Raw genomic sequence first — 7,814 nt, forward strand, 5'->3', positions numbered from 1 at the left:
TGCTGATGTCTCCTTCTTTATATAAATTACACATTACACTGTCATATATCAACTTACAAGCATTTATCTGGTAAAATGTTTACTTGTGAGGGCAGTTTTCATGCTGAATGTCTAATCAGAAGTCAACTATAGTCTACTCAAGACTCAAACCCTAATTTTTCAGCTTCTAAGTATTTTGTTTGTGAGATATGGAAACCTGTTTGAGCATTAATTCTGTGTCCTTGAAATCTGTTTGCTCCACTAGTTGGCAGCACTAGATGAACATTTGGCCATACTAATACTGCATTTTGTCATCCTCGTTGAAGAAAAACTTTGACTCGTCACTAATTTTCAACATTTAGTGGCATTTTTGTCCAACAGAAGCCTCAATGTTGAAGCCAGTCGCTGCACTGGGAGCACCAAAGTCCTAAATTATTCACCTTGAATTGCTAAAAAGCGTAACTACAAAGATTTTTGGTGCAACGAGTACAACAAAATGTCAAACTACCAAGACCAAATGTCCATCCAGTGCGGACAAACACCAAAACTAGCAGAGAAAAATGATGTTTGATATCAAGGATACGGAAAAAATGCTCCAGTGTTATCCAGTTGTTACACTCAGGTCTAGATGACTTGATAGATCCACGCAGACGTGTTAACTGGAATAATGCAGATGGAAACAGAATGTTAGGAAACTTAAGTAGGAAACCAGTAATTTCTTCAAAAGACTATTGCGTATTTTACACCACAAAGAAAAAGGGTTGGATGTTCCTTGAATTATACAATTTCTATTTCTGTACAAATATATACATATTTTTTTTATAAATCTATCGATTAAAAGGAGGTAGAATTACCACCTACTGGTTGTGTGTCTCTGTCAACCTGTGACATTACAATTTATGACCATGTCCGTTTCAGCTCATCTATTACTTGTACTGAAGACTTTGAAGGACTGTAAAAAGGTATCAGGTGCAGTTTTTAGAGACGTGAAAGTTATCTTTATATTGACATGTATGACTCCAGTAAATCCTTTCAAGTGAGAAACAAGCTTTCTTTACATAGGGACTACGGATGTTGCAACAAGAAAGGCACACATCTTCAACCCAGAAGCACAGATTATCTATGCAATCATCACACTTTCAATGTGGGCACCCAAGATTAGTATCTGCAATCCCGTAGCTGATCAACTGTGAAATATAGTCACCATCTCCCCTTATGTTCCTGAGTGATGGCATTAATAATGGCAAGAAAAATGATGTCATGGTAAAGTTGACCTTTGACATTTTGTATATAAAATGTCATTATATCATAATTTTACCATGTTAGACATTTATATAAACTTGAGTTATGACTGAAAACCTGCTTTGTGTTGGCCTGACTCTAATCAGTTCATCCTTTCATCCAGGTCAAAGTTCGTGCAAAATCAGAAAAAAATATATTTTGACTGACAGATGGACAGCCTGTAAACAAAATGCTTCTGAATACAGCTGTCTCTAACTCACGAGGCAAAAAAAAAAAAAAAAGTTTTTTATAAACTTTGGTAATAAGATGTGGTTGAAAAAAATCCATTCATTAACGGTCCGTGTATATTTTGGCAATTAGATTTTCCGTTCTGAAACGGATATTGAAAAACAAAAAAGGAGTGGTTATTTGATTTTCGTTTTAAAATACAAAAATTAAAATTGAAATACAAGGTGTTTTTCATTTTCATGATCAAAATGGATATACGAAATTTTAAAAATGCTTTGATTTTCATTTTATATTTAGAATAACAAAAAAGTAAAATCAGTTAGAGACAGAAACGAAAAAAGGTGCGTTTTTTCATTTTCTGAGACCGGAAGTGGTCATCAGCAAGTGTGGAGCCAAACAGTACGGTGCATAGACTGTATATAATTTTTTTTTTCGTTAATTCTCGTGGTCAAAATGAGAGATCAGGTGGCCGATCTTAAAATAAATCAATACTGATTTTTTTTTTATAGAGCGTTAAAGTTTTGCGAAGCCAGGGGGCGGGACTACTTGATTGACAGTCCGGTCTGGAATGATTGACAGGTCCTATGGAGGAGGCAGCAGAGACTCTGCTCTCCTCGTTTGGATTAATTCTGATATAATAACTGTTGGTTTATTTATCGGTGGAGCAGCAGAACATTTTCCACAGACAGTTTTCCTGCCCGTTGGCTTGTTTTAACCAGTTTTCTACCTTCGGCTGATTCTACCAGCGGACACTGAAAGGACTGTGATAGTTCGGTAAGCTAATGGTTATTTTCGTATCGGTGTCCGCTTTTAATGCACTTTATATGCAACTTTCGTGTCAGATATAATGTGTGCCATGCACTCCAGATGTTGATGGAGTTTATTTCTGTGTGTGTTGACCAGAGAAGAAAGTTAGCATCCGGTAAATACTAGTTTTAATGTTAGCGATGCTAACCGAGCTAGCTGCTCAGTTGTAGCCTGATTAAAGCTAACGTAGCATTAAGCTAACGATGTTTGTGTTGAGTTTCATGTAAACATCTGAAATGTGTTGTGTTCCTGTAATGTGGTTCATTAAGTTCATAAAACTGTGGCTGGTTGACATTAATGTAACGTTCATGAAACTTAAATGTGATTAAAACAGTAAGGTTAAGGTTCTGTGTTGTCAGTAGTCCTGAATATCTGCTGAACAATTAAATGTTCATCAGTGATTAATCTTTAGTGTGAAACTTTTACTTTGCACCTATATTTTTTAAAAATGTAGGGCATCTTAAGGTAAGACATTAACGGATGATTTTCTTAGGTAAATGAATTTAAGGTTTAATTGACGGAAATCTTTCATTCAATGTTGTGTTTCTTTCAATTTGAAATATCTCGATTTAATTAATACAGCTCAGTCAGTTACATTTTATATTATTAAGAATTCTTATTCAGTTTAACACTAGATGATCTATCAGTTCATTGAGTATTTCAGAGACAGTTTTTTTTCTTTTGAGTGATCTGTATTTAAAATGATATTATAAAATATAATTGCAATGAAACAGCAGCAACATAAGAAATGACCAGACATACAAGGGAAGTGTAGCTATTTTAATATTTAAAAAATGATCCATCAGTTAGAACATGGTGAAAGTGCAGCTAAAGTTAAATTAGCGAAACTACGGATAAGCAACGTTTCCTTTTACTTCCAGAAAAATAAAAGCCTCTTATTTGCAATTTATTAAAAAAATCACTAAAAGCAACACTTCCACCAAGTTTGTTTTAGTTTGTTGGTATTTATCGGTGGAGAAGCAGCACATTTTCCACATACAGTTTTACTTTCCGTTGTCTTGTTTTAATCAGTTTTCAGTTGAGTAATTCAGTCCTTCGGCTGATTGGACCAACAGACACTGAAGGACTCCGACAGCTGGTTGGTAATGACTGATAATTTACTGATCGGTGCCAGTTTTAATGAACTTTATGTTCAACCCCACAGTCAGATATAATGTGAGTAGTGAAGCCCAGGAGTTGGTGGAGTTTATTTGTGCGTGTTGACCAGAAAAGAGAGTTAGCATCCAGTGAATATTAGCTTTAATGTGAATTAGTGATGCTAACCGCTTTAAAAAATATTTTCAAAAATCTTTTTTGTGGTTCAAAAGGTGTGGCTGCATTAGACAGACATGAACATATATATATATATATATATATATATATATATATATATATATATATATATATATATATATATACATATATTGTTTACAAGAAAAACTAACTAAATGAAATTTTACCAAAATGACCCAATACTCAAAATTTCTTATTTTGTTGACAGCAATCAATTTTAATCTTTTACTGGCTTTTTAAAGATTTGTTTAGTATTATGGCTGCAACTGTACTAAAACAAATTTCACTTGAAGAGTGCACCTAAGAGTAATTCTTAATGCAATAGACATGCAGTTGTATGGGGTGTCCGAAAACATTTTTCCACCACCGTATGTATAACATAACACTATTTTAGCCATTCAAGAAAACCCCAAAAAACTGAAATGTTCTAGAGCACCCCCACATCATGATGATGCCACCCCCATGCTTCACAGTGGGGGTGATGTGTTTGTGATGATATGCAATGTTTGGGGTCAACCAAACAAAGCCTTGAGTCTGTGGTCAAAAAGCTCAAATTCACATGTAATCCAAGAACCTCACATGCCTTCCGGTGAACTCTTGTCCAGATTATTACTATTTTTTGACAATACCTTTCTCTTTGCCACAGGCAATAATTGCAGTACACACAGTTTCTCCCGGGCCGCACAGTGACGTAGTGGTTAGCACTTTCGCCTTGCAGCGAGAAGATCCCTGGTTCACGTCTTGGCTTTCCCGGGATCTTTCTGCATGGAGTTTGCATGTTCTCCCTGTGCATGCGTGGGTTTTCTCCGGGTACTCCGGCTTCCTCCCACAGTCCAAAAATATGCTGAGGTTAATTGATCATTCTAAATTGCCCGTAGGTGTGAATGTGAGAGTGATTGTTTGTCTCTGTATGTGGCCCTGCGACAGACTGGCGACCTGTCTAGGGTGTCCCCTGCCTTTGCCCGAGTCAGCTGGGATAGGCTCCAGCCCCCACCGCGACCCTAATCAGGATTAAGCGGTGTATAGATAATGGATGGATGGATGGACAGTCTCTCCCATCTTAGGTGCTGAATCTTGTGACTTCTTCAGGAGTCCAATATGTCTTGGTGGCCTCCCTCACTTGTCTCTTTCTTGTACAATCACTCATCTTTTGAGGCCTGCTCTTGGTTCTTTACATAGGTATGGGATTGCTTTCATTTCTTGATGATAGATTGAACTGTACTACAAGGGGATATTAATTTATGCTTCAGTTCCACTAACTGTGTGACTTTTAGAGTCTGTTGGCTCCACCAGCGTTGAAATAGGTGAGTTCAATTTAAAGGGATGAACACTGACTTAATCACTCATTTTTACCTTTATTAATTAACTGACATTACTTGTAGATATCCTTTTTCATTTTGACATGAAAGAGGTCATTTTTTGTAAATTCTTTTTAAAACAAGCCAAATCATACTGACCTTGAATCCATGCTGAGGCTAAAAATGGGGAATCGTCCAAGGTAGGGTGAATGCTTTTGATAGGCTCTGGATAACAGCACAATCTGCTCTCAAATGGTGGGAAATTAAGTTCAAATGTTCAACATCTTTCTGAGTAGACCTTTAAAGCTGTGTCACATTTACTAAATGAAATTGAAACAATGCCTCAATCAGAATTAACTTCATAACTAACTACGCAGGTGTGCACAGTGGTTAGCAGTGATGGCCTGGCAGCTAGAAGATCCCTGGTTCACATCCCGGCCTGGGATAAAATGCTCTCAAAATGTAAAAGCTAATCCAATAAATTTGCATATCTGACTACCTCATTCGAAGAAACTCCTGCATCGTTGATTGGATGCTTGTAGGCAGCATCATTCGGTGTTGCTGCCACGAGAGGATATTAAACTGATGGTAACACACCCTGTGAGGGATGGAAAGCCAAAGAGCAGGAAAGTAATTTTTTTCTACCCTCATTACGTTGTGCAAATGCAATTTGCTGTCTGTGCAGTCTTCAAAGGCATCCAAGAAACGGTCATCTATTGATGATAATGTTTTCAGTTATTAACATGCTTACTCTGTCAGGGTTAAGCGGAACAGCAAATTACAGAGGTTACTCTCTTTGTTCTCACTTTACTGTGTTACATTTGTGATTTGGTTGGTAAATATGGACCATTATTGTGACAATCATTGTGGATAAAAGCCTTCATGAACCCATGTACATCTTCCTCTGTAATTTGTGCATTAATGCACTTTATGGGACTGCAGGGTTTTTATCCCAAATTCCTCTATGATCTTCTGTCTGCACTCATGTCATTTCTTATGCTGGATGTCTTCTGCAGGGTTATGTGTTGCACTCTTCTGCTTGTGCTGATTTTTCTCTTCTAGCTCTGATGGCCTATGACAGATACGTGGCCATATGTCGACCGAGCTGGTGTACCATACTGCGATGAGTAAACAAAGAATTTGCATCTTCGTGTTTATCGCTTGGCTTATTCCCTTTTACTTGCTGTTCATGAGCACAATAACGACATCAGCATTGAGGTTATGTGGCTCACTCATACCAAAGATCTACTGTGTTAGATTGGTTGATTTCTAATCTAGCTTGCTTCTGCCTCCATTAGCTACAGTTATTGTTTCCAGCATTTAACTATACTTTTTACTCTGCGCCATGTTGTTTTTATTTTTGGTCCTTCATCTTTATCTCATCAAAACATGCCAATCGTCCAAAGAGAATACAAGTAAGATTTATGCAGACATGTATGCCACATGTATTACTCTTTAGCAGTTGTCGTGGATCTTACCACTTTGATTTGGTTATACATGCGTTTTGGCAAAAAAAGAATTATCACAAAATGTTTAAGAATTTTATGCGATGGAATTTCTCCTCATTCCCCCAATTGTCAATCCCATCATGTACGGTTTGAAACTGACACAAATAAGACAAAGAATTTTAATTTATATGCAGTAAAAGTAGTTTATAGATCAAAGTCATGAGTTTGCCCGCATTCTGTTTGTATACATGTGCGATTTGGAGAGAATGACACGTTGTTTCTCAGTTAAAATCCAGTTTTTTAATATTTGTGTCACAAAATAATTGCAACATGAAAAGCACTTTACTCACTGTTAAATGATGCATGTATCGAAAACATCTTTGTCTCTGTCAAGGACAACAGCACACAAACAGAATGTGCAGAAAACAGTGTCTGTCTCTGGGGTGTTGCCGTTGAACACAACACTGAAATATGCTCTGAAGAATCTGCTTGAAAATCTGACACAGTGATTCATTCACAATGTTGTTGTTTTTGTTAACTGTCTGAACATGGTACGCATGCAGTGCTCTCATGCAAAGTATTGGTATAGTTTTAAATAGAGAGCCATTCGAGCTATAGAAACTATGGACTGTATTCACTGCAGCTCACTTGTAAACATTCAGATCCTATAATTTGTGTAAAAGATTGTGGATGTTCATTTAGCCAATCTGAGTACAGTGTGTGAAATGCAATCACCATGTTGTGTTACCTGGAATTTGTTAAAAACATTAATTCATATGATGCTCATTGGTTGTTATGGTTAGAATTAAACATGTTTACTCAAGAATGTTATTTTTTCTTTTAAAATGGCTTGTATTTCCCCGGTTTGCATTCTGATTTGTTTTTCTTGTGAAAGTAAAACTTCATTCTCAAACATTATGCTGATGTCTCCTTCTTTATATAAATTACACATTACACTGTCATATATCAACTTACAAGCATTTATCTGGTAAAATGTTTACTTGTGAGGGCAGTTTTCATGCTGAATGTCTAATCAGAAGTCAACTATAGTCTACTCAAGACTCAAACCCTAATTTTTCAGCTTCTAAGTATTTTGTTTGTGAGATATGGAAACCTGTTTGAGCATTAATTCTGTGTCCTTGAAATCTGTTTGCTCCACTAGTTGGCAGCACTAGATGAACATTTGGCCATACTAATACTGCATTTTGTCATCCTCGTTGAAGAAAAACTTTGACTCGTCACTAATTTTCAACATTTAGTGGCATTTTTGTCCAACAGAAGCCTCAATGTTGAAGCCAGTCGCTGCACTGGGAGCACCAAAGTCCTAAATTATTCACCTTGAATTGCTAAAAAGCGTAACTACAAAGGTTTTTGGTGCAACGAGTACAACAAAATGTCAAACTACCAAGACCAAATGTCCATCCAGTGCGGACAAACACCAAAACTAGCAGAGAAAAATGATGTTTGATATCAAGGATACGGAAAAAATGCTCCAATGGTATCCAGTTGTTACACTCAG

At 36.7% G+C, this 7,814-nt stretch overlaps 1 pseudogene; it reads left to right on the forward strand.

Moving 5' to 3' along the window:
- The first annotated feature begins 5,590 nt into the window (after positions 1–5,590).
- LOC129350047 (olfactory receptor 1N2-like) lies at positions 5,591–6,492 on the forward strand (annotated as a pseudogene).
- Positions 6,493–7,814: the final 1,322 nt, after the last annotated feature.

The sequence above is a fragment of the Amphiprion ocellaris genome, chromosome 11 (assembly GCF_022539595.1).
Source record: "Amphiprion ocellaris isolate individual 3 ecotype Okinawa chromosome 11, ASM2253959v1, whole genome shotgun sequence".
Lineage (NCBI taxonomy): Eukaryota > Metazoa > Chordata > Actinopteri > Pomacentridae > Amphiprion > Amphiprion ocellaris.